At 39.5% G+C, this 11,118-nt stretch overlaps 1 pseudogene; it reads left to right on the forward strand.

The window, feature by feature from the left end:
• Positions 1-312: 312 nt before the first annotated feature.
• On the forward strand, positions 313-1,759 carry LOC114513057 (annotated as a pseudogene).
• Positions 1,760-11,118: the final 9,359 nt, after the last annotated feature.

Consider the following 11,118-nt stretch of genomic DNA (forward strand, 5'->3'; position numbering starts at 1 on the left):
GTAGGACAAGGAGTCAGATAGGACTGCAGTTTAATCTGCTATACAAAAGAATTTCCCGATCCAGAAAATTGACTTATTTTAAAACCATAGTTTCTGCCCAAGAATTTTCCACGGTAGTGGAATATTGGTTCAAAACATTAAAAGATCTCTTCCAAGATAGGAGGTACAAATAAAGACAGAAAAGAAGTAAAGGAGAAGGTAATGAACATGCATTAAGCAAGTACTATTTGTCAGTCACCTTAAGTATATTATTTTCATTAGCATTTAATCTGTACGTCAGTCAAAAAGTCAGAGAGGGCTCATTGAAAGCAGGGGCAGCTGCTCCAGTCCAAGTCCCTGCAAGCTGTGCACACACTGAAGCAGCCATGTCTATGGGAACTACAGTTGGCATTGATCTTGGCACTACCTATTATTGTATGGGTGTCTTTAAGCACAGAAAGGTGGGAATAATTGCCAACAATCAGGGAAACCGACCACTCTAAGTTATGTCACCATTACTGGTACCAAATGATCAATCAGTGATGGTGCAAAGAATCAACTTGCAATAAATGCTACCAACACGGTGTTTGATGCCAAATGCTTGATTGGCTGTATATTTGATGATGCTATTGTCCAATCTGATATGAAGCATTGGCCCTTCATGGTGGTGAATGATGCTGGCAAGGTCAAAGTCCAAGTAGAATACAAGGGAGAGACAAAAAATTTCTATACAGGAGAGGTATCATCTATGGTTTTGACAAAGATGAAGGAAATCACAGAAGCTTCTTACATTACAGAAGATTCCCTTGGGAATCACCTTCGGAAGACTGTTACCAATGCTGTTGTCATAGTACCTGCCTACTTCAATACCTCTCAGCATCAGGCTACTAAAGATGCTGGAACTATTGCTGGTCTCAATGTACTTTGAATCATCAATGAGCCAACCGCTGCTGCTAGTGCTTATGGCTTAGACAATAAGTTTGAAACTAAAAGAAACCCTCTGATCTTTGACATGGGATGTGGCACTTCTGATGTGTCAATTCTCACAACTGAAGATGGAATCTTTGAGGTCAAATCTATAGCTGGGGACACACACTTGGTGGAAAGGACTTTGACAACAAAATGGTCAACCATTTGATTGTAGAGTTCAAGCATACACATAAAAAGGACATCAGTGAGAGCAAGAGTTTTTGAGGGCTGTTCATTGCCTTCAATATGAACATGCTAAGCATACTCTCTCTTCCAGCATCCAGGCCACTATTGAGATTGATTCCCTCTATGAAGGAATTGACTTCTATACCTCAATCAACCATGCCCTATTTGAAGAATTGAATGTTGACCTTTTCTGTGGCACCCTGGACCCTGTAGAGCGAACCCTTCAGGATGCCAGTCTTGACAAGTCCCAGATCCATGATATTGTCCTGGTGGGTGGCTCTACCTGCATTCCCAAGATTCAGAAACTCCTGCAGGAATTTTTCGATGGAAAAGAGTTGAATAAGAGCATCAACCTTAATGAGGCTGTTGCTTAAGTTGCAGTTGTCCAGACAGCCATCCTCTCTGTAGATAAATCTGCAAATATTCAAGATTTGCTGCTGTTGGATGTCACTCCCACTTCCCGTGGCATTGAGACTGTGGGTGGAGCCATGACTGTCCTCATCAAGAGCAATACTACATTCCTACCTAGCAGACGCAGACCTTCGCTGCCTACTCTGGCAATTGGCCTGGTGTGCTCATTCAGGTTTATGGAGGATTCACACTTTCAGCCTGTGTGAATCTTTTGTTCTGAGGTGGGTCTCTTGTAGACAGCATATCGTATTTTGCTGTGTATAGTGCACACATTTTTGCCCAAATTTTTGAGGGATAAATAAGGATGCTAATTATATATGGGTAGAACTAAAACTGTGGGTGTGCATTACACATGGTAAAATATGGTACATGTGGGTGGTGTTTTCTTGTGTATCCAGCTACCTTATGTATTTTGATTTGGGCATTTAATCCATTTACATTTAAGGTTATTATTGATAAGTGTTTGGTCATTGCCATCTTTTCCCTTCGTACCTGTGTCCCACCCCACCCCACCCCACCCCACACCCCCTGCCCTTTCCTCCTCTCTCTCTTTCTTCTTAAAGCAGTCCCTTTAGCATTTCTTGCGATACTAGTTTGGTGGAGCTATACTCTCTTATCCTTTTTTTGGGGGGGGGTCTGGAAAACTGTTTATTTCTCCTTCCATTTTGAATTAGAGACTTGCTGAATACTGTAGTCTTGGCTACAGGTCCTTGCTTTTCATTACTTGGATTATTTCATGCCAGTCCTTTTGGCTTGTAGTGTTTCCATTGAGAAGTCAGCTGACAGCCTTATCAAAGCTCCCTTGCATGTTACTAGCTGTTTCTCCTTTGTTGCCTTTAGGAGTCTCCCTTTGTCTTTAAATTTTGCTGTTTTTATTGTGAAGTGTTTTGGATTGGGCCTCTTTGGGTTCATCTTGATTGGGACCCTCTGTGCTTCCTGAACATGTATAACTTTTTCCTTCACCAAGTTAGGAAAGTTTTCTGTCTTATTTTTTCAAACAGGTTTTCTATCTATTGCTCATCGCTTCTCCTTCTGGTAGCCCTGTGATATAGATATTGTTACATTTCATGTTGTCCCAAAACTCCCTTAAACTATCTTCACTTTTTGTTTGTTTTATTGCTCTGACTGGGTGCTTTTTCTCTTTGTCTTCCAGTTCACCAATGTCATTCTCTGCTTCATCTAGCCTGCTTTTAATAGCTTCCAGTGTATTCTCCATTTCAGATATTGTATTTCCACCTGGTTCTTATTCATAGTTTCTATGTCCTTTTCATGCTGATGTAGTTCCCACTATTTTTCTTGTAGTTCTAAGTTCCTTGGGCATCCTTATAACCATTACTTTGAAATCTATTTCTGATAAGTTTCTTGTCTCAATTTCATTTAGCTCTTTTTCTGGGGATTCCTGCTTTCCTTTTGATTGGGGTTGTGTTCCTTGTCTTCTCATTTTAGGTGACTCTTTTTGTTTGTTTCTATGTATTAGATTGATCTGCTTTGACTTCCTGTCTTCATCGTGTGGCCTTCTGTGGTAGGAGTCCTGTGGGTCTCAGTGGTACAGTGTCCTGACCTCAGTGGTACAGGTGCTGACATAACAAAAGAAACAGCACGAAAAACAAAACCCACACCAACAACTCCCCTCCCTGCAACAACAGCAATATCAATGACAAATGAGCAGAGATTAATAAAGGTAGAAAGTAAATAAGAATATTATAAGTAAAACAGAATATGATATGACTAAAGGAAAGAAAAATGATTTTGAGAGGGTAGAGAGAAGAGAAATAATAACAGTAGGGAATAGAAACAAGGTGAAGAAAGGGAAATATAAAATCTAAAGCATAAATAAGAAAGGGAAGAAAGAAGGCAAAATGGAGTAAGACAAAGAAAGAGTAAAATATGAGATTTGAAATAAAAAAAAGATAGTGAACTAATAGGAACAAAAATGAGGAAAAAGAAAAAATATTTAAAAGCTATGCAAAAGAAAAAACCTTGTAAACAATGAAGAAGAATGAGGTGGAATTCAAGTCAGCAAAGTCCAGTGCTTGGCTGCAGGCCTCTCCTTCTAGACTTGAGTCTGGCAATGTCAGACATCATCCCCATCTCTAGGCAGCCTGTTTGTGACTGCAAGCAACCCACAGTCTGTGGCTGTCTTCAGGCTTGGCTGCATCTGGAATGGTCCTCACTGTTCTGCTCTGCCCGCTTTTTACCAGCACAAGGCCCACCGGAGTGTCATCCAAGTCTGAAAGCACTACAGTTACCACCTCCACCTGCCTCTATCTGTGGTCCTGCCATTAGTCCTAGTCTTGCCGCTGACTCGTCTCTTTTTGAGGGGGTTTCTGGTGCAATTGGAAGGATGGGGCCCCTGGATCTCCCCCTTGGAGGTGTTGTTTAGACTTCAGGGAAGATGGTGGATTTGTTCCCCTACCCTTGCACCACATGTCTTGGCCTGTCCCAGATTATTTCCAATAATGTATAGTTTTTAACGAGTTAGCTGTCCGTTTCATGTGAGGGGCCAATCTGTGTAAAAAGGTCAGCTCTTTCCTGCCTGGCACTGATGGAAGCTCTGTTTGAGAGCAGAAGCTGGGCAGGGCCCTGAATTCCCTTTGCTGAGCCAATTTCTGCACTCTCTGCCCAGCTGGTTTCAGTGGAATAGGGCCTGAGGAACCAGCATGTCTTCTCACAGCTGAGAAAAGTTCAGAAATGCCCCCTTGATGGCTCTGTTTCATTCCTCGGAAACTACGTGCCCAGCAGGGGGCTCCGGAGTCTGACTGGACTGTTCTGCTGGAGGGCATGGGTATGCTTTTCCCTTCCTAGATGTTTTTACTCTGGGGTGGAGGAGAGGGTCTGCCTGGCTGCAAAGAATCTCTGGTGCTTAACTCTTGCCTAACTCCCGGCCCACTGCTAGTTGAGCTGGGAGGGGCCCAGCAAATCCCTTGTTGCACAACTCTCTGAACTCCCTGCCCAGATGGATTCAGTGGAAACAAATTGCACTTTCCATCTGGTCTCTTTGCTGGAAGAGCAGCTGTGTGTGGGGTCTTTGCCCAGCCACTTTTCAGTTCCTTTTTAAAAAGACTCTTTGCAGTACCCATACTGCAGTGCTAAGTAGCTGTCTGGTTCTCTGAGCATACCCCCTCCCCTAAGCTAAATGTCTCTCATGGTCAGGGCTGACTGCAGCCTGCTGGTGCCTCTGGCAGCCCCAGGTGCAGCAATCTGATTGTTTTAGGAGATCGAGTCCCTTTTTGGAATTCTCTAGGTTGGTGCTACCATTATGGACATACTAGTCACTGTGTATGTGTATAGCCTAGGTCTCCCATATTCCTGTATCGTCACAAGTCTCTCCCAGTTAGGGTTGGGGATCCCTGTGTGGGACTAGGGCTACCTGTTCCAAGACAGGAGAGAGCTCCTAAGCCATAATTTCCATCTGGTCTTTCTGCTGCTGCAGGTGCCACATACAGGCTTTTTCCCCTTCAACTTACAACATCTGCTTACCAGAGTACAAAGTGTCTTCTCTACTCCTTGGCTTCAAAACTTCATATCAGCTAAGATTCCATTGACTGTTGAGGTTTACTGTGAGAAGATCAGCCAAAAGTCTGAGTGAAGGCGAGAGCAAGTGGATTCAGATTGCACCTATTCAGCCGCCATCTTCAACCCTCTATTTCAGCTTTTTTTGAGTTTCCTATTCTTGCATCTGTTTAGGGGGTCAGTCTTTATTTCTCTTAATTTTAACCTCTAAGGAAATTGTCTCAGAGTATGGTTGTCTGAGGTTCATATGTCTAAGAATTACTAAATTTGATGGACTTTGGTTAATTATACCAAGAGTTTAACCCTTCTAAATCCTTCTTAATCCTTCGAGATAGATGTTTTGAGACATCTCAAGATTCTTTGGGCCAAAACCATTCTCACTTTCTCAATCGGTAATTAATTTCTTTTTTATAAAGGTTATATTTATTTTTAGAGAGGGAAAGGGAGGGAGAGAAACATCAATTGTATGGTTGCCTCTGGAGTGCCCCCTAATGAGGACCTGGCCCGCAACCCAGGCATGTGCCCTGTCTGGACATAGAACCAGCGACCCTTTAGTTCACAGGCCAGCACTCAATCTACTGAGCCACATCAACCGGGGCGGTAATTAATTTCTTAGAGATAATTTTTAAAATAGTTGAATCCATTCACATTTAGTAAACTTATATAGCCCTATATGTACCAGGCACTTTCCAAAAACTTCACAAGTATTGACTCATTTAATTTTCATAATAATTCAAGAATGTAGGTACTGTCATTATTATTCTCATCTAGAGATGAGGAAACTCAGGCATGTAAATTTAAATCACCTAAGTGTACACAGTTGGTAAGTGGAGGAGCCAGAATTTGAATCCAGATCATTGGATTCCAGGGTCTGTATTCTTAAAGGAACCTTATATTAAAAGGAATTAACTTTTTTTTAAAGATTTTATTCATTCATTTTTAGAGAGGGAAGGGACGGAGACAGAGAGAGAGAGAATGAGAGAGAGAGAGAGAAACATCACTGTTCGGTTGCTGGGAGTCATGGCCTGCAACCAGACATGTACTCTGACTGGGAATCGAACCTGCGACACTTTGGTTCGCAGCCCGTGCTCAATCCACTGAGCTATGCCAGTCAGGGCTGGAATTAACATTTTTAAAGCTTTTGTTACATACTGCAAAACTGCTTCACAGTCAAGAGTGGAGTACTCATTTAACCAGCCAGCTTTGATGGTATAGGTTTTTTTTTTAATTTAATGGGTCAGAAATGGTATCTAATTATTTTAAAACTGTCTTTTATTACTAATGAGTCTGAATGTTTTTGGATGGTTTTACAACTTCTATAAACTAGGGTTTTTTTTCCTTATATTTTAAATAATCTTGGTGTTTTGATGAGCTCTTTACATAATAAATTTAATATATCATTGCCTCTTGTATTTGCATCTATTTCCAATCAATTATTTGTTAAAAACAGGTAAGATATCTTTTGTTGTTGCTGTTGTACCCAATTTTTCTGTGTAATGTATTGAAATCTGTCTTTCTCTTTATGATTTCTTGTATAACTTAGACAAAGCCCGAAAGCCTGAATTCTTATAATGATTGTGTAGATAATGCAATGGGGTGACAACTGGGAATCTTGAGACTGGGAAGGATTTGAGGCTTGTCCAAATAGGGAAATCATCATTAAACTGCAATTAGTTGTTGATGAGAATAGGCACAGTGCAGTAAGATCTTTTGATTGTTTTTTTCCTAAGAAGCTAGAATCTAGATTTTTCTGTGAGATATTCTTCAGAGGAAATATTGCAGGCTTAATAAAACACATCTGCGCAGGCCAGAGGGCTGATGTTTTATCATCTTTGAATCAGAAGTTCCCTTGCATTCAAAATTCAATTCTATTCCAATTTTTCTGTCGGTTTTAAAATTTATTCAAAATTTTTACACTACTGGGCCATAATAAAGAAGGAAATCTTACCCTTTGCAACAGCATGGATGGACCTGGAGAGCATTATGCTTAGTAAAATAAGCCAGTCAGAGAAAGACAAATACCGTATGGTTTCACTCATATGTGGAATCTAATAAACAAAATGAACTAACAAGTAAAACAGAAACAGACCCATAAATAGAGAGCAGGCTGAGAGCTGTTGGGGAGGGGGCTTACGGGTGGAGGGATTGAGCAAAAAAGAAAAAAAGAGAAAAAACTCATGGACATGGACAACATTGTGGTGAATCACCAGATGCTGATAGGGATTTGGGGGATGGGAGGAGGGTATGGGGGGACAAATGGTGATGGACAGAGACTTGACTTGGGGTGGTGAATGCACAACGCAGAGCACAGATGATGTATTGTAGAACTGTGCACCTGAAACCTGGGTAATTTTATTAACCAGTGTCATCCAATAACTTCAATAAAAAGAAAAAAAAAAATTATACAACTATAATTAGACTGTGGTGCAAAGCATCTAGATGCTTTCTTAAAACAAACTAAAGGAAGGAGATTAATTTACATTTCTCAGTTCTTCTCCCTTGTCCTCAAGTTTTTCTCTTTCCTTTTTGGAATGCAAAAGGATCAAGGAAATAATGATGAAATATTAAATATTATGATGGCAGTTTCTCTAATTTTAAAGGAACTATTGTCTCTTTTTCTCTGTATGATGGCCTCATATTGAATGCTTTCATTTTCTGATTAATAGAATGTAATTTGCTTATTCATTTGAAATTAAGGCAAAAGAGTCCATAGATAAATTGGAGTTTAAAACTCCTGAAAAGAAAGCTAAATAAAAAGGGAGAAATACACAAAGTAATGCAAATATTTCAAAGAGGAATAAATAATCTAATCATGTATCAAATATCGCAATTTTATAAACATGAATTTCAGTCAGATTTCAGTTAATGGGTTATATCGTTAGTGATCACCAAAAGTCACCCTGTTTAAATATTCATTTACTTACTCAAAAATTATTATTCAAAAGCTTGCTCTTTACTTAAAATCCAGTACATATTTTTGCCCTACTATTATATCCTGTAGTTATTGTTCTCTCACTATTTTGGCCCTGGGATTAATTCTATGCTAATGAATACAAACATTTAAATAAGAATTATACCAGAACCAATGAATTCTTGATATAAAGTTACTCTCAATAATTAATTCCATAACCTAAATTTATTCCTTGATCGTTTTCTAGTATAGTACTTAAAATATCTCAAATTTTGCCATGTGAATAAAAATACTGAACATATTTTGATCCAGACTAATTCACTTATGTTTAATTTATCATTACAGTTCTATCAGCCTTTTGTCCAAATAAACTTTTACTGTAATAGTTTCTGCTATTGTCAGTTTTCTTTTGTGGGTATTATTTTTTTATCCAGTCCCATTTTCCCAGGTAAAAATTTGTAGATCTAAATCTTACCACATACAGTTTTACCTATTTTCAGTTTTATTTTGTATTTATTATTTATATCAGTTACACTTAGAATTTATTTCTTAGCTAATCCATGATAAAATTATCAAGTATCTCAGTATTGGTCTATTGCCAAGAATTACCTATTATAAAGCAATTTAATCTTTCTGGTTATTTTGGGGGCTTTGTATAAATTGTCCATAGCACTTGGGGCTCAAAGAGCAAATTATGAGATCAAAAAACTTACTTCTTAAAAAAATTAAGCTATTTTTCACTAAGTGCATGGGGGATGCTAGGTCATTGGGGAAAGTGTTGCTGAGGATGTGGCATATGATCTGCATCACAGAGATGAGAGAATTCACCGGGTGCTAACGGGGGTGAAGGACATTACACAGAAAATGACCAGTATATGTAAAAGCATACAAGCATGGAGGCAAGAAGTAGAGTGTGTGTGTAGTAGGCACCAAATAAAAATGGAAAGAACAGATTAATGGATTTGTGTATGGTAAATAACTGGAGTATAGTGTGCATAAAGGGGATCAAAAAGGTTGAGATGAGAGAATAAAAGGCTGACTGGATATGGAGGTGAATGAGGGAGAAGAGGAAGAGGTCACCCAGTCTCCCAGTTCAATGGGTAGATGTATCCTATGCTATTAAACAAGAGCGAACACAGAAGGAAGCATAGGCTTTAGTCTACTCTTTGCTTTTAGGCCATTTTGAGCTGAAATGAGACCTCATGCACTGGAATCTGTCCTGTTTTCAAAGACCAGAGAAAATATTTTTTTCATTACTTATTTCGTCAGTCACTTTGAGGTGCTTTCAAATCCTTTATTAAATAAAGCATTCCTTTTGTCTAACCTAATACTCTTGTTGCACCTACCTCCATTTCCTACTGTTCTGTCTTGTGAGATCTGGGGAACAGCTAGTCATCATATTGGAATAGGTCTATTTCCCAGAATATTCTTTCTAAACCTCTTAAATCTCACTTTTCAGTGTTCTTCTGATTCAACTCCTTTTCTAATATATAATTCTTTGTTTCAGGGATGATTTGATCAGCCTGTTGACCAGGGGTATTATATACATTGAGTTTTTTTAAATGTATGTGCTTATTTAGTTCTTATTGTTAGCTTAGGTAGCTAATTATAAGTAAAGTGAGGGAGTAAAGGGAATCAGACAGTAAATATCATAAACTAGAGAGCAGAATCCAATAACAAGCCTGTTTCACCAGGAAGTTGCAGCATTCATAGACTCCCCAGGGGACCTGCTGCATCCTCTTCTTTGGGACCTAATCCCCAAAGCAGGCAGGAAGGATTGTTAATGGCCATCACCCAGGATTACTGAGAGGGAGGAGAAAAACAGCAAGGGGAACTTCTCTGCTGGGTGCATGCCCAGTAGAAGTGAAGATGCTCAAGGGAAGTCCTTCTACTTTGAGGCATGCACAGTAGGAGCCAACATGGTGACCAAAAGGGGGAGGTCTCTAGCCTGGGAAAAGGATTGGAATGGATAAGTGACTCAAAACTCTGGAGGGCCAGGACATGAACTGGTTATGAAGAGGGCCCAGCACAAGCCCTCAAAGGACTGGGAAATTGATTGGTTAGTTTGAAAGAGTGCCTGGTTCTTCCAAATGAGATAATATAATCAGAGCCTAACAAAGGCTGTAGCTCAGTAACACATTCATTCATACATTTGCACACTCATGCATGCTCTCTCTATAGCAGCCATGCAAGGTCTGGATACGGCAACACAGCATCAGTTGGAGCACAGCCTGGAACAGATGCCAAGCTAGCTGGATGGGGCAGAGACTGAACTGGACTAAGCTTTGGCATGGACTGAACCAATGGCATAGAATTTCTGAACCCTGGCCCTACTTCTGGGCTTAAGAGAAGGCTGGACTTCTTCCACAGTGGGATGGAGGGACATAAGACACCAAGAAGTTGAGGGCAGTCTTTTATTTCTAGCCCAATAAACCTTACCAGTACACCTTATCCTATGCCTGGATCCCTGAAATGCTTTTCTTGCAACTCCATGAAAGGATCCTGTTTCCACCAGCAACATCATTATTCTTTTCTCCGTGTCACCAATCAATTTTTTCATTAGTTGTTTCTTTTCATATTTCTTGAAACTTTGAAGATAATGAGGAAATAAGGATAGCAAGACACGGTAAAAGGGCTGTGAATATTTAGCCTGAGGAAAAAGATTAACATGGCTAATAAATGTATTTAAATCTCAAAGAGATGTCCCCCTCTCCCCATAATAAACCTTTCTTTACCATGGGTTAAATTTAAGGAATGAGGAAGATAACTATAAGGAAATGTGGCTTATAGCATATGCAGTATATGCATGTATGTGTGTATTTTTTACTAAAGGAGACATTAATGAATAGTATACCTACAGGAGGTAGTGGCATCTCGGTCTTAGACACCCTGGTTTAGTGGAAAAGGTATTCTAAGGACTTAAAAGGCCTGGTCTGAGTCTCATCAGTCTAATTTACTAACTATATGACCTTGGACTATTACTCTAGCACTCTGAGCCTCAATTTCCTCATCTGTGAAATAGAGATAATATCTACTCCATAGGATTTTTTGTAAGAGTTACTGTATTTTTAGGACTATAAGACACACCTAGGTTTTAGAGGAGGAAAATAGGAAAAAAATTTGAAGCAAAAAATGTGGTGAAATATTTA

The sequence above is a fragment of the Phyllostomus discolor genome, chromosome 2 (genome assembly GCF_004126475.2).
Source record: "Phyllostomus discolor isolate MPI-MPIP mPhyDis1 chromosome 2, mPhyDis1.pri.v3, whole genome shotgun sequence".
NCBI lineage: Eukaryota > Metazoa > Chordata > Mammalia > Chiroptera > Phyllostomidae > Phyllostomus > Phyllostomus discolor.